This window comes from Physcomitrium patens, chromosome 7, assembly GCF_059467195.1.
Source record: "Physcomitrium patens ecotype Gransden chromosome 7, ASM5946719v1, whole genome shotgun sequence".
Lineage (NCBI taxonomy): Eukaryota > Viridiplantae > Streptophyta > Bryopsida > Funariales > Funariaceae > Physcomitrium > Physcomitrium patens.
Window position 1 is genome coordinate 468,842 of NC_143416.1, and position 25,554 is coordinate 494,395.

At 32.0% G+C, this 25,554-nt stretch overlaps 1 long non-coding RNA gene across 4 annotated transcripts; it reads left to right on the forward strand.

Annotated features, from left to right (window-relative positions):
• Window positions 1-19,109: 19,109 nt before the first annotated feature.
• LOC149988504 (uncharacterized) lies at window positions 19,110-25,335 on the forward strand. 4 transcript variants are annotated; one of them, XR_016504015.1, is made up of 3 exons: window positions 20,808-21,995; window positions 22,294-23,048; window positions 23,389-25,335. It is a non-coding gene; the product is annotated as an uncharacterized LOC149988504 (long non-coding RNA). The 4 variants fall into 4 exon arrangements; XR_016504016.1 differs by having other exon boundaries at window positions 20,808-21,477; XR_016504014.1 differs by having other exon boundaries at window positions 20,808-21,400.
• Window positions 25,336-25,554: the final 219 nt, after the last annotated feature.

Below are 25,554 nucleotides of genomic sequence, written 5' to 3' on the forward strand. Positions count from 1 at the left end.
TATGTTTTTTTCTTTGAAGAGAGTAGAATATTTCTCTTTCTCAAAATTTTCATTTGATATAAGAGATTGTAGATTACCTTAATTTGAATTTATTGATAGATTTTTTTAAATTATTTTCTAAAAAAAAATTATAAATATTATTATTAGTAAAATTAAAAATTAATTTGTAACTATTAAAAATCTTTATGAACTTGTCAATACTCTTAGTATGGAAATTTCCTATATTTCTAACATCAACCATGAAGGTAATATTCTGATACCTATAGAAGATGTCAATAATGATGTTTAAAATCTATGCTAAAAAATTATATAATTGAAAGAAGTAAATAGATAAAATTCATAGCTAAATCCAAGAAGTCTTATTACAAGTATAAGAGAAGTAAGGATAAGTATGCAAGAAAAGTTTGATGGAACAAGATCAAAAGTTTTGAAGATTTTTACTACAAAGATATCTCTATCTTAGGTTGCATTCTTCGCAATATCCTAATGGATTTAATCAAGTTGATACACTTCTCTCTAAGAGTGCTTTATCTTGGTTTGCATCTTTGATGGAAAATTATTCACGACTATTCTATGATTTAAATTCATTCTTGAAAGCCTTCATAGCCACATTTACAAAAAGTGATAAAAAAAAAGGCAGTAGAGACCAAACACATATTTTTAGAATAAGGATCACATTCAATCACTATATATATTACTGAATTCTAAAACCTTATTTGTGATATGGATTGAAATGACAAGGCCCTTATCAATTTGGATATGGTGTAAAAGATGATTTTATAGATTTATAGTTGACAATGCCAAGATCAGATTCATTAGAGCAACTTATTGCTTAAGCTATTGCATCTGAAAATTGATTCTTTAAAAGATGTCAAGAACAAAAATTTGGATAGAGAGCTATAAGTCAAGTCATGGCAATAGTTTCTAAGTTAGTAGAATCTTATTCATCAAGGCTGAAATTTATACAAATTTACATATTACGTTTCAAATTTTTTATTAAACAAGAAAAGACTTAATGCAATCATAAAAGAATTATGCCTATATTATAGAGAATCTAAATTCACCACTTAGCTTTATTCAAAGTAACAATAGAACTATAAAATAAGATTTATAGTTTCCAAAGAAGACAATGTATCAAAAAATCAAATTTTCTAGCTACAATAAGAACCATGTGGCTAGAATCTTGTGCAATACTTAGTAAAGGTCATGTTTTTTTCTTAGATTTTTTATCTTATTTTACAATAGAAATTTATTTAGGACCAAAATATCACAAAAACTTAGTCTTGTTAGATTTTGGAACCTCAACTTATTTTATAGATGAAGACTTTGTCAAAAAATAAGAAATATTTTTAATTAAAAAAACCAAACCTTTGTATGTAGAAATAATAGATAGTCATTTTTTATCTTTTAAAGTTGTCAATTATAAAAATTTATTCTAAAAACACAAAAGAATATAAATTTTATATTTGTTGTGTATTACAAAAACTAAGAGATGTAAAATTATATGTTAAGATGGAAAAGTGTGTATTTCACATTACTCAAATTGAACTTCTAAGATACATGATTTCAAATAAAGGTCTTATCATGGATTCAAAGGAGGTTCATAGTATTATAGATTGAAAGATCTCAAAAATAATCAAGGATGTACAATATTTTTTAAGATTTTCCAATTATTACAAGATCTTGATGAAGAACTTTTCTTAAGTTTTGACTCCTCTTATATATCTAATATATAAAAAAAAACTTAAGTGGAACAAAAAATTGAAGCATCTTTTAAAGCCTTGAAGATATCATCTATTTTTGAACTAATCTTATATTATGTCAATTTTTTTAAAGAATCTTTTATGGAAACAAATGCATTAAATTGTGCTATAGGTATGATATTGTTACAAATGGGAGTAAATAATAAGCTCCATACAATAGTTTTCTATTCCAAAATGATTTCAACAATCAAGATTAATTAGGAGATCTATGATAAAGAGCTTTTTGTAATTGTAGTCTCATTTTAAGAATAGTATATTATCTAAAAGGTACTTTCAATTCAATTATCATATATATAGATTATAAGAACCTTGAGTACTTCATATCAATATGTATTTTGAATTATTACTACATTTTTTGGAATATGTCTTTATTAAGATTTTATTTTAAGGTTACTTATTGACTCAAAAAATAATAAGGTTTATTAAATACTTTTTTTAGATATTCTTATCTTGTATCAAAAGAAAAAAATAAACATTTTAATCAATTAAAAATAATTTCCTTAAAGCCAATGTATTTCCATCTATAAGCAATGAAATCAATATTTATTGTTGATTTAACCTTTTCAAGTAAATTCAATTGAATATGTCCTTTGATTCTCTTGTTTGTAATTTAAAAAATAAAATTTTAAAATCTCAAGATACTTCTAAATTTGAATTTAAGAATAATCTATTTTATTTTGAGAGATAATTATATATTTTTTTAAAAAAAAACACTACTATGTGTTCTTCAAGCTCTACTCAACTTTCTAATAGCTAGACATTTTAGATACAACAAAATTTTGGAATTAATATCTAAAGATTTTTGGTGGCTTCATATATGAAAGATAATTAAAGATTTTGTATAATCATGTGATATTTGTTCAAGATCAAAAACTCTTCATCATCAACTTTATGGACTTTTTTAACCATTACCTAATATAAAACAATAATGGTCTTCTATTTCTATAGACTTCATCATGGATCTTTTAGTCTTAAGTTCTTTTGATTCTATATTTATAACAGTAGATTAATTCATCAAAATGGAACATTTTATTTTATATACAAAATCTATGACATGTAAATAAATATATATATATCTTGCTATTATGAATTACTAAAAAATAATATATCAAATAGGAGGACGTGATTTATATTAAGATTTTAAAGAACTCTTTTAAAGATTTTGAAGGTAGATATAAAACTATCTTTGATTTTTTGTCTTCAAATTGATGGACAAACAAAGTAAGTAAATAAAGTTTTGAAGTAGTATTTGAGATTTATTATCAACTACCAACAAGATGATTTAACAATTCTTTTAGCATTGATAGAATTTGCTTATAATAATATAATATATTCTTTTATTCAATGAATATCTTACTTTTTCAATTATGATTATCATCCAAAACTTGATACTTTTGACTCTTCAAAAATTATTAATCATGTGATAGAAGATTTGGTGAATTGTTTATTAAAGCTACATGCAACAATAAAGATACAATTAAAAAAAATTCAAGAATAATAAAAGATCAACGCAAATGCTTATCGCAAGAAATAACCTCAATTCCATATTAAAGACAAAGTATGATTACATTGTTGTAATATCAAGATTATTTGCCTTTGTGATAAGCTAGATTATTGTAGACTTAGATCATTTTTTATATGTGAACATATTAATTGAGTTGCTTACTGATTGTACCTACCAAAGTCTATGAAGATTCATCTTATATTCTATGTGTATCTTTTTAAGCCATATAAGACAATAAATATACTAAGAAAATGACAAATGTAACTTTTTTTTTTTTTATAAAAATTGATAATAATCAAGAATATGAAGTTGAAGAAGTCTTAGACTCAAGGTTGTGCCAAAATATGTTAGAATAACTTATTCACTAGCATAGATATAATATTAATGAATTTATATGAAAGCCAATCAAATATCTTACAAATGCAATAAAAAAATATTGATATTTTTTTTATCAATGGTATCCATTAAAATCAAAATAAAAGATGGTAAATATTTCTATAAAAAAATGATAATTTATAAAAGATTGCAATTGACTTTCTATCTTTATTTGTAGTTCTATGCATTTGTGGCACTGAAGAGATGGAGAATCAATAGCCAGCAAATTCAACTTAGAATCTACTCTTTGTTGACTTAACAAATGAGATATCAAAATTATCACATCCTTTAAAATGACGTATTTGAGTTGAAGACCTTCAAAAATGACATATTTTTTTTCAAATAGATGGTAAGTTACAACATATTTAGTATCACAATCTTGGAAGAAACTCTTCATGTTTGGTGATTTTATTAGAGGTAAGATTGATGCCTCATGGTATTATAATTTTTTTGTTTGAAAGAAGTTACGAAGGCCTCAATAATGATCAAATAATACGATGGTCTTTTTGCCTTAAAATAAAGAATTATTAATAATTGAAATGACCTATCAACCACTTTCAAAAGAAAGAAACATCAAAATATATGGTAAATATAATTTTTCTTATCTTGGACTTATATTGAATTTGATTTTATATTGATAATAGTTTTTATATATATAGAGCCACCTTTATCAGACATTAGTGGCTCTTGAAATCTTATTTTATTTATTTTATTTGGTGTTGAGGACATGTATAATATAAATCTTATAAGAAAAAAAATTGGAAAGAGGTTTTGATAACAAAAAGAATAGTTAAGACATCTATATGGATGAATAAAAATGGATGATAAAAATCTCCATTGCTATTGGCCAAAAGGCATGTCCAATGGACTTCAAGGAGGCTGTTCGAGTCCTTATTAGGGATTAGGATTATTATTTTGAGTAATTCAAACTAAAAAGGCTAAGATCAAAGAATTTAGGTTTTTGACTATCGTTTTGGTACAAATTTTGTGTGATTTGGAGTTTTTATGAAAGAAATATAGGTGTTCAAAGTTAAGGTATTAGTTTTGTACCTACTATCACTCTTTTAGACATAACGTATGCATAGGGAATGCAATGAAGGATTGGTGACTGAAATTGTAAAGAACACATTTTTTGCTACATTTTTTATGTATTGTTTGATGAATTCTAAGCTAAGAAGAAGTTATAGAAAGTTGAAATTAGTACTTGCAATTTAAGAACAATACGTGACCTAATTTACTAGTAGTTGTATTTTGAGCCATATCTTGAGGAATTTGATAAGATTTTAGCTAAAATTTTTTAAGAATGTGTATTATTGTGTTACTAAAATTTATACATAAATTTTGTGGCATTTGGAGCTTGGATTTTTGAGATATGGAGAAAATAGTATTATAATGCTTGTAAATTAGGATTTAAAGCACCTTCTAGGATTTTTAAGATGCTAAAAAATTTATAGTAGATTTATAGTATATATTTTTTATGATAAAGCTTTAAGATAAATTCTACATTATTTGAAAAAAAAAATTTAAAAATAAATTGCTTCATCAAGAGATAAAAATTTCTAAAGTTCAAAGAGAAAAAAAAAATTACAAGAGAAAAAAAAGATTTTGAAGGAATTTTGCTACAATTTGGGCATTTTATACAAAGTAAAAGGGTTTTTAGAAGTCAAGATTTATATGTATGTTGAAGATAGAGATATAGAGCTATGAAAAAATTATGATATAAAGATGGATATTTGTAAGAAGGTTATGGATTTTTTTTGAATTTATAGGAAATTAAACTTACCAACAAAAAAATAAGTTATGATTTGGTGTAGCAAAGGATGTTAGGATATTTTTAAATGCTTTAGAAATCCTTATATATGAAGCTTTTGAAATATAAAAGGATTTTATTAATAGGATATCTTTAAGTGCTATTGTATTTTTTTGGCTTCTATAATAAAATAAAATAAAAAATCACTTATTGGAACTTATTTAATAAGTAAAAGCTAAAAAAATTATAGCTAGGTATTTGGTATATTTTTAAATAAAAAAACATGCCATACAATAACGTGTTGATAGCTTGTTGTACAAGCTAATAATTTGGTGCACATAGAAAAAACTTATCTTGCAAGTTAAGACATGTGTCTTACAAATTAAACATGTGGTGGAAGTCCTATAGAATGATGCCATATAGATTTTAATTATATAATATATATAGAAATAAAGCTGAAGCCTTTTTTATTCTTGTCAATATATTTTTAGTCTTTAATCTTATTTCAAGACTTTTTAGTCTTCTTCTCTTTGGTAATAGTCATTTCTTTTCAATACTATATTAATTTTGAATGAATATTTATTCTTTTTGAATAAATAAAGAATATATTGAATTTTTGGTTCTTCAAAGTTTCATATTCTTAAGAGAAAGAATACATGGAAGGCATTGATAAGAGTGAAAAAGATCTTATTTTTTCCTCCATATATACTATTTAATAAAAAAATATATAACATAAATAAATAATCAAAGAAAATTATCTAATTATCTTGATAATAGTTAATTGTTCATTGCAAATGATACAAAGTCTTTTCTATAAAACAAATGTTGCATGATTGAATAAATACTTTTAATTATTTTGATGTTTGAAGCCACTAAAAATTTCTTGAAATGAGTTCTAATATTTTTTTGTTACAAGTGATATTCTCAAAAAGTCATGTTCTATTTGTAATATATATAATCATGCTTTATCTTTAAAACTATATATATATAAAAAAAATAAATAAAAAAAAAAAAAAAAAAAACAATCATAATAAAGAATATAGTTTTTGAACTTAAATTTTTCGAAGTCATTATGAAGGTTGTTTTTAACATCAAAAACAACCTACTTGAATGAACTTTATTGTAAAAAGTAATTTCAACAAGAATTATTGACTTCATGGCTTAAAAGCATAATTGCTTCAATTTCAAAAGAATAATTTGTTGTCAATCATATGCTACAATTTCTTCCTTTGGTATAAGATAATAATGTTTAAATAAGGTATTTAATAAACCTTTTTTTAAAAAAATTATATATAGAAATATATACAAATCATAATAAAGACGTGATCCAACAAACTTGGCAACAATTTAAAATATGTATTAATACAAAATAATGAAGATTTGTATGATTAATATAAATTTTGATGGGATGAAAAGTGCCTACTAAGTAGTGATGCCATTCTTATAATGAATCTACAATAATAAGAAGATCTTTATTGTAGATCTCATAATTAATGTTTGATATTGAAATTTTTCTTGAATAAAAAATAATAGGATGGATCCTATTATTTACATTTATTTTTAATAGAATTATATCTAATATAAAGTTTGATACATTTTTTTCTATAAAAAATGACTTCAAAATTTTTGGCCAGTATAAAATAAGAGTTAAGATAAAGGCGATTTTAAAACTTTAGAATATTTTTCTTACATCTTTATTTCATTCTGATTTCTCTTTAAAAATTAATCAAGTAAAAAAAGTGATAAATTGAAAGAATATTTTAATGAATATTTATTAAAATTTTAAAAATATTAAAAATATTAAATAATGCATATAATTTTTAAATTTTTTAAATCTATAATATTTTATTTCTTTTTAGAATCTAATTGAAAATTCTCAATTGAATTAATGTTTTTCAAAACATTCTACTTGAATTGTATGAAAGCTATATATGATCATGCATCTTTAAGTTTTTTTAGTACAAGACAAATATGTTCATGTTCTTTGATACTCTCAAAATAAATGAGATTTTTTTAAAATAACATAAAAATAAATAAAAATTTATTTATAAAATATATTATTTATTATATAATAAAAATCATGTAAATTATTTATAAGTCCAAAAGACATGACATCGTATTCAAAATATCTATACTTAATCTAAAATATAATCTTCTATTTATATCTTTTCTTAATTTTTACCAAATCATATATTTCTTTTAAATCTATTTTAGTATTTATTTTAGCTTTACTTAATCAATCAAAGAATTGAAGTATTAAAGCCAAAAGATAATAATTATTGATAGTCAATTTATTAAATTTATAATAACTTATATATATATTTGTAATAATTTATTTTTTTCTTTATAAAGAAGATTGACTATGTTGTAAAATATTTTGAATGTTGCTTAAAATTCTTTGCAAAATCTTCATTAGTAAATTCCTTCAAAATAGAAAATTCTTTTTGCAAAAAGTTATAAATTCATTCAAATAGAAGTTGAGCTCTTTCTTGAAGATTAATAATATAATTATAAGATTGATGTTTTAGCAATAAATTAAAATTTCTTATTTTGAATATATCTTTATATTCTTTATATTACTTTTGAATATTATTGCAACTCTCACTTGAATGAAGACTTAATATTTTAAAAATGACGAAGTTATTTTCATCTTTTGTAACTTGTATAAATGACTTTAGTTTTAAAAATAAAGAATAAAATGGTTTTTTATCATTGCAATTAGATCTTCAAGTGTCTTTTTGTAATTTCCAATCATTATCAAGATTATGTAATTCAAATCTAAAAAAGCTAAGTATGACAATACAATGACTCAAAAAATTATTTTAATATTGACATATTTTGGAAAGAATAGTGTATTACAGATGAATTGTAGTGAATAATGTCATAAAGTTTGTATATCAAATAAAATACTCTTTTATAACTACCAAATGAGCCTATGTCAAAAAGAAACTATTAGGTAATTGCGAAGCTATGACCAATCTAATTTAAAATAGTATTGAAACAATTTTTTGAGTGTGGTGTCTAATTTTTGGATTCTATCAATTACTTTATATTACAACATTCTATCATCATCAAATTTACTAAAAAAAAATTATTATTAATCTAATAACATCATAGATACTTATTAGCAATAATAAAAGCACCATTCTTAATCACATATCCTAGCATGGATATATTCCAAATTATCACATTCTATGACCTTTTAGAATCTTCTATAAATTTTTAGAACCTTCTAGATATTTATAGAATCTTCCATAATCTTTAGAAAGTTCAATGGAATTTTAGAAGTCTCTTTAGACTTCTAGAAGCTTCTTTAGACTTCTAGAAATTTCCATAGAAAATACCGTAGACTTTTGTAACTTTCATTATAATATAAATAAGAGTCTTTAGAACCACTTTTGCTATCAATCTCATTCTTTATCTTTAATCTTGATAAATTTCTTTATCAGATTCTTGTATCTTTAACAATTGCTTAAACAACTATGAAATCCATTTCCCACTCTCTCTAAGACAACATTCTCTTTTTTCTTCTTCATTTTCAAAAATCCTATGGCCAAATTGCTTCTGAACTTGGCTGCAGTAAAGCTACTATCTCTAGGCTAGCAAAAAAGATCACTTTTAATTTAAAAAAACCTTAAATTAGGTAGACCAAAGAAGCTCACTATAATAGATGAAAGAGCAATTATGTGCCAAATCAATACTACAAAGGCTGTAAATTATATTGAGATTGCTAAAAACCTTAACAATATTATCAAAAATCTTATATCAACTCAAATCATTTGAAATGCTCTCAAAAAATAAAATATAAAAGCCATGGTGAAAAAAAAAAAGCCACTATTATCTATCCGCGATCAAAAACAATACTTGGATTTTGCTTTGAAGTACAAGGAATAGACTATGGAGGATTGGAAGAGGATTATTTGGTCAAATGAGACAAAAATCAACAAATTTGGATCAAATGGTAAAAAAAAGGTATAAAAATAAAATGATTAATTCTTGCTTGATAAGAAGATCCAAGAAACAGTTAAGCATGGAGGTGTAAATATAATGATATAGAGTTGTATGGCATGGAATGAAGTTGGGAGGATGGCAGAGGTTGAGGGGATGATGGATGCCAAGCAATTTGTGGAAATTCTTAAAAAAAAACTTGCTCCCTAAGATTGAAGAATTTGGCATTTCTAAGGAGGAGGTGATTTTTCAGCAAGATAACAACTCCAAACATAACTCAAAACTAGTATGGAAGTGGTTTGATCATCATAGAATTAAAGTAATAGATTGACCTGCTCAGTCTCTTGATCTTAATCCCATTGAACATCTTTGGAAGCACCTCAAATGCAAGCTCAACTTGAAAGATAAAACCAAAGGAAGTTTGAGAATTATGGAAAAAAATAGCTATGGTATAAAATAATATTGAAGCATTTTGTACCAAAAGTTAATAGAAAGTATGCCCAAGAGGTTAGAAGCAATTATTAAGGCCAAAAGAAGTCCTACAAAATACTGATATGTAATTTGATACTACATTCAAAAAAATGTTTCAATGGTGTTTCAAATTGGATTGGTCATATCTCCACACTTACCTAATAGATTCTTTTTAACTTAGACTCATTTGGTAGCTCTAAAAGAGTAATTTATTTGCTATATAAACTACATGTCATTATTCACTATAGTTCATCTATAATACACCATTCTTTCTAAAATATGTCAATATTGAAACATTTTTTTGAGACACTATATATAAAGAATATTGAATATTTTGAAGACAATGTTAGATATTTGATTCTTTAGTGGTGCTTTCAAAAGTTTGGTTTCTTCTATAATATCTTAAAATATAAGTTACTATCGAATAATATCTTTTAATAGATTAATCAATTATTTTCTAAAAATATCAAATTTTTATTATGATATAATTTTTTTATTAATTAAATATATTAAAATTTTAATATTTTAAAGTACTTAAATTAAAATTTTATAATTTGAATTTATAATAATATATTAAGTTTAAAATAGAATATAGGATCTACTAGCAATATGAGACATATATTTGATGGCTTAAAGTTGTTCAATTATAATATCTTTATTGCAACTATACATCTTTATTTTCCAATTTTTTTATTTTTAAATTTACATTTATTTTTCTAAATTCTATTGAATTAATACAAAAATCTTATATCTTATGACATAATTTGCTACAATATAAAAAAATATTTTTTTCAATAAAATCTATATTTTTTTAGTTACAATTATTTAAATTGTATTGAATCAATTTACAAAAGTTTTGGCCTTGATAATAAGTTTTTGAAAACTTGGGAATTATTATCATGACTTGATTAGTTCTTTTCTAACTAAATCTTTTTTCATAGTATCCTTCAAAGAGTCAATTATTATATGCAATGGCTAAAGGAAAAAAAATCTAATTAGTCTATTTTTATATTGTTAATACTTTTAAATAAAGCTTGATTTATTCTAAAAATCTTCAAATTTTTGATATTTTTCTATGAAACTTTTCTAACATACTAATCTTTTTCTTCTTCATATTTAAAGTAATAAAGCTTTTGAAGATCACTTATGAAGTTTATTGGCTTGCTTCTTTTAATTATACAATTTTTTGGCATAGACATTAGATTTCATTACTAACTTCTTCTAGAGACATAGGAGTAGTAATTCTACAGTTGATATTAATAATATATATATATATATACTTCTCTAAAATTATTTATAGATTCATAAAGAACTGCAATAATTGCAAAACCATTCTCACTTCTACCAAATGTGGTATTTATAATTTATTTTCTTCACATTTTTATAATACATAAAAAAATGTATAAGTCAAACTAAAAGAATATAATCTATAATCTATAATATCAAATAAATGTTTTTACATAGAAGAATAGTTTTTTTTTTAAAATATATTAAATGAAAAGTGAATAATTGTCACGGACATACATATAATTACCTATATGAATAGATAAAAGTATGTAAAAGTAGGTTAATTGTGTAATATCTTCTAGAGAAGCTTCTTAGAAGCTTCATAGACGCTGCTTTGACTTTATAGGAGTCTATAGTTGACTTTTAGGTTAGAAACTTGGTCAACAAGTTAGCCATGTGCCACGCATGTTGGAAGCTTAAAGAACAAGCTAACTACGTGGTCCATCCATAGAAAACTTGCCTTGCAAGCAAAGGCATGTGGCCTAGAAAGTCAACATATATTGGAGGTCTTATAGAACATCGCCACATGGCTTCTAGTTAGATAGTATATATAGAGGCAAGAGTGAAGCCCTCTTCACTCTTGTCAACTCCTTTCTTGCTTCTAGTCTAGTTTCAAGGGTCTCTAGTTTTCTTGTATTTTGGCAATAGCCATTCCAGTTTCTTTCTTAATATACATATTTCTATTTTGTCCTATTTCTTTTTGAGAAAAGTCTCACTTACTCTTTAGCTTTCATCGAGTTCTTGTCCTTGACAGATTGACAAGAGTGCACTTACAATATCAGAGCTTTGTCTTTTCTTGATTAAGAGTGGATTACCCCTTTTTCTTGATAAGACATAAGCGCATTAGAAGTTGCGGATTACCCTCTTTTAAACTGATATTGTTCTTAGTATTTTCTTTGTTATCAATTCCTCTCTTCTATTTGTTTTGAGCGTTATTAGACATCTTCTCTTTTCTAAGTGCTACTATGGCAGAGCTTGTTGAAATGAAGAGTACAATGGCACAGATGCAAGAACAATTGAGGGAGTTAATGCTTGCGATGCATCAACTCAATTTACCACCACAAGGAGCAACAAGAATGGTAGAAAGTGAAGATATAGAGATGATTGGGGCTGCTTCAACATCTGCACCAAACCATGTCAATTCTCCCAGAATGGAACACCCTTCGAGTGTTAGAGAACCGAGAGTTGCCTTGCCCGAGAAGTTTGATGGTACCAGATCCAAGCTTCGAGGATTCATCAATCAGGTCCAACTAGTGATTGAACTTCAACCCCAGAGCTATCCAACTCCAGGGTCACAAGTTAGATTCATTGGTACACTTCTTTCGGGATCAGCATTGTCATGGTTTTCATCTTTTCTTGAACGACGAGATCCAATATTGGATAATCTGGAGGCTTTTTTGGCGGAGTTTCGATCCATGTTTGGAGAACATGATGCAATTCGTGTTGCAACCAACAAGATCCGTATTTTGCGACAAGGCAATCGATCAGTAACATTATATGCTTCGCAATTTCGACAACTTGCAACTGATATCAAGTGGGATGATGCCGCTTTTGTGAGTCAATTTCTCTACGGATTACAATATGAGGTAAAGAAATTGATGCTTAATTTACCTGATCCTCAAACATTGAGTCAAGCAATTGACTTTGCTGTGAAGTGCGACAATCGACTTTTTGAATTTCGATCCGAGAGTCGCACAAGTGGGCCTCAACGTTACTACAATTCAATGACAACACCGACGTCTCCTCAACACATACCTTCAGAAGTAGAGGATATGCAAATTGATGCGGTACGTTTCAAACCTCTTACTGAGCAAGAAAAGTCTCGTCGTCGACAAGAAGGATTGTGCTTATATTGTGGAGAACCTAAGCACACTGCTCAACATTGTCCAAAGAAGCGACGTAACTACAAAATGAGGAGTACGACTGTGAAAGAAGACAGTATGTCGGAAAACGAGTACGTCCAGCTACAATAGGGACCGTGCGGCTGGAATCTTGTACAACTTCTAATGAAGGTCCTATCCTCTCCTCAGAACCATCTCCTTGTTTTATAATAGATGTGCGTTTAGGACCTAATAATTACAAAGCCTCTGCCTTGATAGATTCAGGAGCCTCAGCTTGTTTTTTAGATGAAGAATTTGCTAGATGTCATAGAATATCATTAATACAAAAAACTAAACCTGTACACGTAGAAGTCATAGATGGTCGTCCGTTGTCTTCTGGAGATGTAACTCACGAAACACTTCCTGTAGATGTAGTAATAAATGGTCATAGTAGTTGCGTAATTTTTAATATAATTAGATCTCCCTCTAATCCAATAATTTTAGGCTTATCATGGTTAGAAAAGTATAATCCTCGAATAGATTGGATTTCTCGTAAACTTGATTTTCCTCGGAGCATTAGTAACAGTTCTATTAATCAAGTAAAAAACCATGAGTCTAGTATAGTAAAACCCGCACTTATAGGTGCAAAAGCATTTATACACGCAGCAAAAGAAGGATCAACTTTTGCTATTTATGCTGCACCTATTTCTGAAAGCGTAAAGACTTCAAGTGGCATTCCAAGTCAATATCAGGATTATCAAGACGTTTTTGAGAAAAAGAATGCAGATATTCTTCCTGAGCATCGCCCATACGATTGTTCAATCGATCTCAAGGAAGGAACTCAGCCACCATTTGGACCAATTTACAGTTTATCGCAAGATGAGTTGGCTGAACTCAAGACATACATTGATGAGAATTTAGCGAAGAATTTCATACGCCATTCAAAATCTCCAGCAGGAGCTCCAAGTTTATTCGTAAAGAAAAAAGATGGATCTTTACGAATGTGTGTTGACTATCGAGGACTCAACAAGATCACAATCAAGAACAGGTATCCATTACCTTTGATATCAGGACTCCTTGACCAGTTAAATCAAGCTAAGATCTATACAAAAATAGATCTAAGAGGAGCATATAATCTAGTACGGATCAAAGAAGGAGATGAATGGAAGACTACGTTTCGAACCAGGTACGGACACTTTGAATACAATGTCATGCCTTTTGGACTCACGAATGCACCAGCTGCTTTTCAACATCTCATGAATGATGTATTTTGTGAATTCTTAGACAATTTTGTCGTCTGCTACCTAGACGATATCCTGATTTATTCTAAGAATGTTGAAGAACATGAAATACATGTTCGTCAAGTATTACAAAAACTTAGAGATGCAGGATTGTACGCCAAGATAGAAAAGTGTGTATTTCACACTACTCAAGTTGACTTTTTAGGATACATCATTTCAAATGATGGTCTTATGATGGATTCTAAGAAAGTCCAAACAATCATGGATTGGAAGATTCCAAAGATTGTAAGAGATGTCCAATGTTTCTTGGGATTTGCCAATTACTATCGGATCTTCATCAAAGACTTCTCACGAGTTGCAGCTCCACTTACACGCTTGACTAGTAAAGATAAATTCCAATGGAATCAAGAAGCGGAAGCAGCATTTGAAGCCTTGAAGACATCGTTTGTCTCTGCACCAGTCTTATATCGTGTTGACTTTTCCAAGGTATTTTTTATGGAAACAGACGCATCGGATTTTGCCTTGGGTGCAGTTTTATCACAAATGGGAATAGATGACAAACTTCATCCGATAGCTTTTCATTCAAGAAAATTCTCAGCAGCCGAGATCAATTATGAGATCCACGATAAAGAACTTCTTGCGATCGTGGATTCCTTTCAAGAATGGCGTCATTATCTAGAAGGCGCTTCTAGTCCAGTCACTGTGTATACAGATCACAAGAACCTCGAGTATTTCATGTCAGCACGCGTCTTGAATCGTCGTCAAGCTCGTTGGAGTATGTCTTTGTCAAGATTCGACTTCATTATCACTTATCGGCCAGGAAAACAACAAGGTTTGTCCGATGCCCTGTCTAGACGTTCTTATTTTGCACCAAAAGAAGGAGATGCAGCTTTTGAGCAACAAAGAACGGTCCTCTTGAAACCAGAGCAATTTTATCTCCGAGCAATGAAATCAACATTGATTGTTGATTCAACTTTTCTCAAGCAAATCCAGTCCAGTATGTCCTCAGACCCTCTTGTTTATGATATCGAGAATAATTCTTCCAAGTCTCATGATTCTTCTAAGTTCGAGTTCAAGAATAATCTATTATATTTTGAAGGACGCCTATATGTTCCAGAAGGAAAAGCACGTTTGCGTGTTCTTCAAGCACGTCATGACTTTCCAGCAGCAGGGCACTTTGGATATAATAAGACTCTGGAACTCATATCAAGAGATTTTTGGTGGCCACAAATGTGGAAGTCAGTCAAAGACTTTGTACAATCATGTGATATTTGTTCAAGATCAAAAATTCCTCGACATCGACCTTACGGACTTCTTCAGCCATTACCTATACCAGAACAACCATGGTCTTCTGTTTCTATGGATTTCATCACAGATCTTCCAAACTCAAGATCTTATGATTCTATATTTGTGATAGTAGATCGTTTCACCAAGATGGCACATTTTATGCCATGTACAAAATCTATCACAGGTGAAGAAACAGCTAAGCTTTTCATTGATAATATCTATCGCTATCATGGATTACCTAAAGATATCATATCGGATAGGGGAACTCAATTTGTGTCGAGATTCTGGAGGACTCTTTTCAAGATTTTAAAAGTGGACATAAAGCTATCTTCAGCTTTCCATCCTCAAACTGATGGACAAACAGAGCGCGTAAACCAAGTCTTGGAACAGTATTTAAGGTGTACTATCAACTACCAACAAGATGATTGGACAAACCTTCTGCCATTGGCAGAGTTTGCTTATAATAATACGGTACATTCCTCCACGCAACAAACACCTTTCTTTGCCAATTATGGCTATCATCCACGACTTGATACTTTTGATTTTTCAAAAGTTGATAATCCTGCAGCAGAAGATATGGCAAATCGGTTGTCAGAGTTACATGCAATAATGAAGGCGCAGTTGAAGAAAGCTCAAGAACGACAAAAGATAAATGCAGATGTATATCGTAAAGAGCAACCACAACTCAACGTGGGTGATAAGGTATGGCTACTTCGTCGCAATATCAAGACCACTCGACCTTGTGACAAATTGGACTATCGTAGGCTTGGCCTCTTTTCTGTTTCTGAATAGATCAACCCAGTTGCATATCGGTTACATCTACCGGAGTCAATGAAGATCCATCCTGTATTCCACGTGTCTCTTCTTGAACCATATAAGACAGTGGATATACAAGGAAGAAGACAAATGCCACCGCCTCCTATAGAAGTAGATAATAATGAAGAATTTGAGGTGGAAGAGATATTAGACTCAAGGCGGCGCCGAAATAAGCTAGAATATCTTGTTCATTGGCGCGGATATGATATTAGTGAGCGCACATGGGAGCCATCCAGGAATCTAGCAAATGCATCAGCTAAAGTCAAAGTTTTTCATCAACGACATCCATCAAAACCAAGATGAAAACCTCTCTTATAAAAGAGACAAGATTGAGGCAAGATAACATTCAATTTCCTATCCTTGTTTGTAACTTCTTTGCATTTGTGACGCTAATTAGATGGAGAGCCAACAACCAGCGGATTCAACTCAAGAACCTTCGTTTGCTGACTTACCGGATGAGACATTGCGATTGTCACAACCTTCAAGACGACGCAACCGAGATGAAGATCCTCAAGAACGACATGTTCTTCCTCGAATAGATGGTGAGATACAACGCGTTTGGTATCACGACCTTGGAAGAGATTCTCGATGTTTGGTGATATTATTGGAGATAGGAACGACTCCTGATGGTGTTTCAAATATATTATTTGAAGGAAATTATGAAGGCCTCAACAGTGATCAAATAACAGGGTGGTCTTCTCGCCCTGGAATGGGACACTATCGATGGCTAAGAGGACCCATCAACTATCTTCGAAGAGAACAAAGATCAGAGTATGTAGCAAATACAATTCGCCGCATATTAGATTTTCTCAATATATAATCACCGCTCCTCGTGGAACTCGTCCCTAGAAGGGGGGGTAATGTCACGAACATACATATAATTACCTATATGAATAGATAAAAGTATGTAAAAGTAGGTTAATTGTGTAATATCTTCTAGAGAAGCTTCTTAGAAGCTTCATAGACGCTGCTTTGACTTTATAGGAGTCTATAGTTGACTTTTAGGTTAGAAACTTGGTCAACAAGTTAGCCATGTGCCACGCATGTTGGAAGCTTAAAGAACAAGCTAACTACGTGGTCCATCCATAGAAAACTTGCCTTGCAAGCAAAGGCATGTGGCCTAGAAAGTCAACATATATTGGAGGTCTTATAGAACATCGCCACATGGCTTCTAGTTAGATAGTATATATAGAGGCAAGAGTGAAGCCCTCTTCACTCTTGTCAACTCCTTTCTTGCTTCTAGTCTAGTTTCAAGGGTCTCTAGTTTTCTTGTATTTTGGCAATAGCCATTCCAGTTTCTTTCTTAATATACATATTTCTATTTTGTCCTATTTCTTTTTGAGAAAAGTCTCACTTACTCTTTAGCTTTCATCGAGTTCTTGTCCTTGACAATAATTTGCAACCTTTAAAATACAACAATAAGCATTGAGATAATCTACTCACTTCCAAAAAAATACAAGTATAACAAATTAAAATTCTTGTCAAATTGTGCAATAGATAAATCATAAAAAAATTTAAAAAATAACAATTTATTCTTATATTACTAAAAAAAGAAAGAAAATAACTAAAAGATAGATATAAAATTAAAAATATAATAACTATTATCAAATGCAAAAATACTAGGAAGTCTTAAATCAAGATAGAATACATGAAAGGCATTGATAAGAATGATGAAGGTCTCAATTATACCTTCTTATATATTATCTACTAGAGAACTACATGATAATGTCTTATAGGCTATATAACACATGTCCAACTTGTGGGACACATGTCTAATTTATAGGGCAAGTTTTTGACATGTGCACCACATGACCAAATTTTAATATAAGTATATAAATATATGCAATATATAGCCAACTTGTTGACCAAGTTGTCATCCAATCTATCACCTATAAACATGTGTAAAGTGTGCATAGCTTTTAGAAAGCTTTATAACATACTATAAACAATTTAAACAACTTCTACTTACTTCTATTTAGTTTTATTTATCAATGTAATTACTTTTAGATTTAAAAAAAAAAAAATCTTTTCACTTTAATAAAATAATTATATATATATATATATATATATATATATAAGCAGATTTAAAACTTTATAAAATAAGTAAATCAAAATCATGCCATAATTAATAGAACTTTTTGAAGTCATAAAAAAATATTGTGTTTCTATTTGAAAACATAGATCATGCTTTTAATAAAAACCAAGAAAAAAAAATTTTAAAAACCTATTTAAAAAAAACTTAAAAGACTATTTTTCATATGTATGTATGTATGTATATATATATATATATATATACAAAATTTTGGTCTTATACAATGATAAAAAAAATATACATAATTTAAAATTTACAATTGTAGCAGTAAAATAATATTAATTATTTCTGAGTACTAAAAAATCGACACATTTGGTTATATTGTAATAGCTTCTTTCAATCAATTCATGTTTCGTCTAATTAAGCATTCAAACTCATATTTAAAATTCATGTTTGAAATCGACTTTACCATAATTATGTAATAAACTGATTTCCACCATTTCTTCTTTTATTTTGATGTCAAGAATACAAAAAAATCCTCACATAATTGCCTCTTTTATTTTTATCATCCACCTCCTTCACTTCAAATATGAATTCCACTAATCAACGAACAGAATGCGCGATGGTTGCCATTGAAACCAGAAGATGGCGCGAAGGCCTTCGTGGAGGAAGGAGCAAATGGCGCCAAGGGCCACGCAAGTGCTTACGTGGAGGGCTATCGAGATGAACTTGGTGGTAGCCGAGCGGAGAATGTGGTCGGAAAGCAACGCCGAGAATTCGTGACTGGTCATGCAATCAGCCCCACGCAGAATTCATGACCCAACTGAGATCGAGCCTCACAAGCATAGCGCTGCTGAAACCCAACAAATTTAACACTCTCCACAGCAATCTACAATCAGTAGCCGTCATTTAAAGTTATCAAGTCAAGCTTCTGAAATCGTTGGGTGTTGCGGGCGAGTCTTGCACATTTCGGTAGCATTTGGGGCAATAGCTCGTCGGAGCTCGAGTTCAGCGTACAAGAATGACGGAGGCGATATGCGGGCAGTCGCAGAGGAGAATGTAAGCATGCGCACAAACTATTGTTGGGTTTTGTGAATGAAGCTGCCATTGACTGCAGCCTCAGTTTTTGTATGCATGGTTAGATTGAGAGCAAACACTGTCGACGTTATGTAGTATAAAATGGCAAGGTAGGTGCACAATGCGTCGAAGGGACATCGAAGAATGCCTCTGGTCAATCCAAAACTCGAAGGATTGGATCATAAAACCACAGAAACGGTGATTACAGAGGGGCGTTGCAGAATGAGCCCTGGACAATGGCACGGAGCAGGGCTTTGCAGAATGAGCCCTGGACAATGGCACGGAGCAGGGCTTTGCAATAGACGGACACGATGAGAATTCACTTGGAAAACATTTCTGATTGATCACTCTAGAAGGATTCACCGCTAACCTGGTAGAAAGCTTCTCCGATTTCTGGTAATTGTTGAAGATAGGACAGGCCTCTCATGATTATGCACCAGCAGTCATGGCTAACTCTGAAATTTACACCCAACCTACCGTGTTCTTTAAGAAAGAACGGTAAGGGGTCATTCAAGGTAAAGAATTCAACGTGACCTAAGAAATTGTTACAAAACCGAGAGCAAGACATCATTGGTGAGTTCATGAGACATTCATGAACCGTGACCTAACGTGGAATTGTGATGAATTGGAGTGAACGAGGATAAGGAAACACAACCGTGAGCTCCATCGACATACATCACAAGCGATAAAACTTACAATTTACGAGGAGGAAGAGGAACCAGGTTTATTCCCGCAGCAAGAAGGACATGGAAAATTGCCTCTGCCTCTACAAGCCGGGCATGTGGTGGGCTTGTTAGAGTCGTCGAACGAAAATATATTCTGGTTGATGGTACCGCGAGCTTTGCACCGCGCGCAAGGAATTCTCGTCACGCCCCCACATTCCATACACAATTTCAAGTCCCTGCAATTTCAAGTCACACAACGGAAACAAAACCCCCACACGAAATCAATAATCTTTCAAAAACCCATCCCTCGCATTTCATTTGTAACTGTCGCCAACAAGAAAGAACATCCAAGTGAACAGCCTTTCGTAGCTGACGAGGACCCGAACGGTTGGGGCGGGAGAAGCGAAATTCATGGCACCCTTTTGCTGTTTCAAATTACCTTGAGCTCCTATTGCAACTCTCGCAAAATCTAGGGACATCAGGGAGTCGTCTACAAAGCGTACAGAATGCAGGAAACAGAGTTCGGGACGGACCTGCGCTGCTCCCTGGCTATGAAGGCGTCGACCTTCGGGGTTGCGAGCGCAGCGGCGAGCAGCAAAGCACCCACTGCGAATCCTGCGACTTCGTTGGACGTGATGCTCTCCATCTCCACACCGCCGAAGGGTGCACAATCCAGGCGTGCTCAAGCTCGTCGAGAGGGTCTTGTCCGTCGCTCATCTGCGACATCCAATCCGCGGACCCGCTACCCGGTTCCGATACCCGGTTTGCCTTATATCCACTCCATCCTATCGTTGTCCCTTCCACACGCGGACGGGTTGTCTCCCTGGGTTCTCAATCAAATATGAACCTCTTCGGTTTCTTCAAGGTTCCGTGAACTTTGACATAATTAATCCCGGGGTAATTGATACGATTAGCAGTCTAGGATCATGAATGTTAACTCTGAAAATAGAATTGCTTGCAGACTGTAGATTCTCGACCTAATTAGAGTCGTGAGCGTGGTGGACTTGGGATTATGCATGTGGGTTCTTGCAAGTTTGCTCTCAGCCGAAGATTTGGCTGCAGTGTTGCAAGGGTAGGGGAGTCAGAGCAATAATGCCGTGATCGGAAGGACGAGTGCTGTGTGTCGGTGAATGCATCAAGTTCGTAATAGAAGTTTGCTGCGAGTTATCTCGTCATAGACGATAGAGAAGAATGGTGTCATTTCTTAAACTCATGCTCAAATCGAAAATATCATCTGCAGCGCTTTTGGTGGATGGAATCCGGAGGCGCACGCTGAAGCAATGAGTTGCTTGGCTTTTATATGACGTGCACTTGTAACGAATCGATCAAGAGATACTTAGATAGTCACTCATTGGAGATTTTAGGTATTGGCTTGTTTACCACCAACAGAGAGTTTTATCTTTGGCGATGAAGTCCTAATTTTACTGGGTGCTGAATGCATGTAAAGCTCCCACCAGATTTAAGATTTTATCGATGCAAATGTTGTTTAATGGATAGAGATAATCACTCGCTAGAATGTAAGAGTGGAACTACATTCTACACGAAAATCCCGGATCAATTGCTGGAGCTCTGACATCTTTTTTATGCAAGTAGTTCTCTCTTATGATAGTTAGCTACTTTGCAACAACTTTCCATCTAATAGATGCGTCCTTGTAACATTTATTTGTTCTTTTGCTAGAAGTGTTGGTACTTGGGAAAGGAATCTTCTGCCTGGTCAATCCAGCTCACAAAAGTTGAGAGAAACCATCCCTGAAGATTAGGTTTTAGGGTCCAGTTTATTTTTGGTGATGAAGTTTGTGGGTGTTTACGAAAGTGAAGGATCCGGTTAACTAGTCGGAATTGGTTTCTCATTATACAGAATTGCATTTGCTTATCATCATCATCTCGCCGTTTTGAGTGTACAAGGAGGCTTAACTGATAGGAAGAATTGGGTGCTTTCGATGCTGGTCGTCCCGGCAGGTGCTGACAAGAGCACGGCTTGTCAGGAAATCATAGAAAATGTAGCATGGCCGTGGACTCGTATATGTCAGATTTGGTTCTCTTTTGTTGAAGCAGTTCCTTTTAGCAACCAAAACTTTGTATGAACTTCATTATCCTTGATTGAGCACATAAGTTATGTTGCAGATTGTCGAGACGCAAGAAGGATACAATATGCAGTATGAATCATCTCTTTTGCAAGGAACTGAGCAATTTAGAGAATTAATTCATGTTATAAAGTTCTAACTAAAGTTCCTGGCGTGCATGTATCTTCACGCAGATGTAGAGACCTCGAATATCATCTATTGAATGACTGAAGCGTTGTAGGATTGAAGAAATGTGGCTTGAGTTTTGTTGGCAGGGAAGGAAGGACTACTTTGAGCCCTTGGGATGTTGAGCTCTACCTCAAGAAAAGTGATGTAGATAGAATAGCTTTTGTTGAAGCATAGTGATGTAGATAGAATAGCTGGACCAGGGATCAGCAATTGCGGATTATTGCATTACGTCCAGAGTAACATGCAATGGTAACTGCTGATAACTTTGCAATGATACGGGCTATTTATTCTATGTTCACTTTGAACCTTAATGTTTGTGGGTTGGTGGTATCTTCAAATCTCGTATTGACAATTCTGTCGTTGCAGAAGTGATTAGAAATATCTGCTCCACTGACCAGCTAAGCCCGGTGTCAGAATGTTATGGAATTAAAGGGGGAGGGGAGAGCACTGTCGGTGGTTGCAGTAATGTTTGATTTGCTGTAGATTTTGAGTCAATAATTACATCATTACGTAGATTCGCATCTATTGGTGAGCATCGATGATGTAGTACGAGATGGTGCATAAATGTTGGAGCAATAGTAACGTGACAGAACAAGCAGCAGTTGCTAACAAAGCAACAAGAGATGGATTGGACTTAATTGTACACGATGGCATCCAGCATCTTTTCAGTACTACAACTCATGCATTCTCCGGGTCAGACTTGATCAAGGCGGTATATTATCGACTGCTGCACTATTATATCTTGTCTTGGACACCACACGTAAGCCACACTCAGACCACATTTGTTGTAATAATTGTGTTCAATATTATCTGTTCATGCACTTCTTTCCTAATCATTCATGCTGCAATACAATTTGCTTGAGCTGTGCAGAAAAATCTTTTTCGTCACAGGAATTTAAGTAGTAGATCTCACCCTTCGTCTTTTTTCTGAAGTGCTCTATTAACAGGCTCTCTTCAATTATTTGATTATGGTTTGCTTCCAAAACAGTCTCCTTACTTACCAACTCTTCAAATACGACAACCGCACATTCACATGATAAGCAACTCCCGAGTAATCTCAAGTAAGAAATTAACGCAAATTCCTTCACGTCGTGTTTCAGCTGAAGTGGAGTTGAGGCGAGTCCTTCCACGTCCATCTCAGGTAGATGCAAAGGTAACGAATGAGGAGCTGCGCTGTCTTCGGTGTTGGAGCGCACAGCCTAGTCTGCCTCGACTGAAGACTCAATTCGCAAGCGGCAAGACTCTATTGTAGCGCCTTTACCTCACCTCTTCTGCCCATGCACAATCGTGACCCTCGTTGCAGATCTTGGACAGATCTTATCGTGTAAATTCTTAATAGCTGACTCTTATTATTACAGGCTTTGATGAACTCTCTTTATTGGTGATGTGATTGATGCAGTGACTACAACTCTTCATTGCTTGAGATGACTTTTTCTGTGATACTAAATATTGCTAGTGTCATGTCACAGTCGATGATCAGTATAAAATTCATGATAACGGTTCATAAGGTACCTCCAGCATCAACGTGCAACACAAGGACTGTTCGGAAAGGTGCAACATTTTTGCAGCGTATGAAATGGTCAGCTTGTGAATATAACGGCTCACAAGACTTTGCTAACGTTGTCTTTTCTGCTAGCTCAGATTCCCAGCGATGGTTTGCTACTGGTGGCTGACCCTCAAAAACGAAACAGTTGTTGGTGATAAATCGCATAACATTAAGTGCTCGACACTGCTCCTGCTCCAGTCACTGTTCATCTACTTTCTATCCAATAATGCGAAATCAAAACATCTGACGAAACATATCCTGCTTGGGACGGTATTTGTTCATGCTTTCTCCAAATGTTATGCAGCCACTGATCCAGAACGCTGCACATTTATTTCTCTCTATTCAAAGCTCTTTCGGAATAGAGCGTTGGCAGGATCATCACAGCTATGGCTTTGCGGGCCTTTAAGTCACCTTTCGTGAAATAAGGAACCGATGACGAGTTTCATGTCGAAGCATAAAGGCCTTGATCCTCTGTCATTTGTGCCTCGGTCCTGTGAAATTTACATGCTTTGTCCATTCAGCAGAAATTTATGAAGAGAGGCTGACCTTTAAGGTGGAAGAACAAGCACGTGAACATGTCCTGTCGTTTGCTTTTAGGTTCAAGTACCAAATTTTCTTTTCTACTGTGACAAATGCTTCCACATTGACTTCATGAACGTCTTTCAACAATCCACAAACAGATCAAATGTTGATGAACAATATGAGGAGCCTCGAGTTTCTACAGTATGACTACATGGAGCCAACAGATGGAAGCCTTCTACTGCAATGGATGTGAGTAATCTCTCTGAATACAATTTGAATTTACTATCATGTAAACAGACTTTCCCTGTGCATTATTTGCAAATATCTTTCATGCTTTTGCATTTAGGGGCGTTGGCCATCTGCTGCCTCGTTAACTCTTCAATGAAAAGACTCGCATATTTTCCAACCAATGTAAGGCTCACTCAAAACTGGATAGAATCGCTCTTTTTCTTGTATCGGAAGTCAATATCCATTCTTGATCAGTATTCACAAGACAATTTTTACATTTTTTTTTTCAAAAACAAGCTCTTATATGATTACGTATATACAGATGTTGAGGGTTCAGGTTTATGTTTCCATTATCTCTGTACTTTAGGCTTTGTTCTCTTCCAATGAATGAGTGGTGGTACCTGTGCGGCTTTTCAAAAAAATGTTATAGTATATTTTAATATTCTAGTGTTGTGGTGTAGACTCCATGATGTTAATTACAAAGTGGAATTAGATCCATCTTTGTTCAATGGGATTCATATTCTAACAGTGTTTGATTCCAACCTCCGAAGGGAGGCATATATTTTTGCAAAATGAGAAAACATGAGCTTTTAAGCTCTCGTGGTATACTCATACCGTAAACAAAAATCAAAACTACAAAATTGATTTTCATTCTGCTAATACTTTTTATGTAAGTTTAAGTAATGTCTTCACTGACCATAAATAATTAAACATTACATTGTTTGTTTGTTTACTAAAAAAAAATCTAAAAGTATTTAGAGGTATTCTTTTATATATACGTGTGTGTATGCATACTTGCAGCTAAGTATAAGCATGTCTAATACAGTAAAAGTCACATCCGTATTGTTTATTCCAATTTTTTTTAAACATATATATGAATCAACACTTTGTGACTTAAACAAAAAGTTTATGACATCACTTAACAGTTTCTGAAACAAATAATTTTATAAATTACTTAAAATTTTATAAA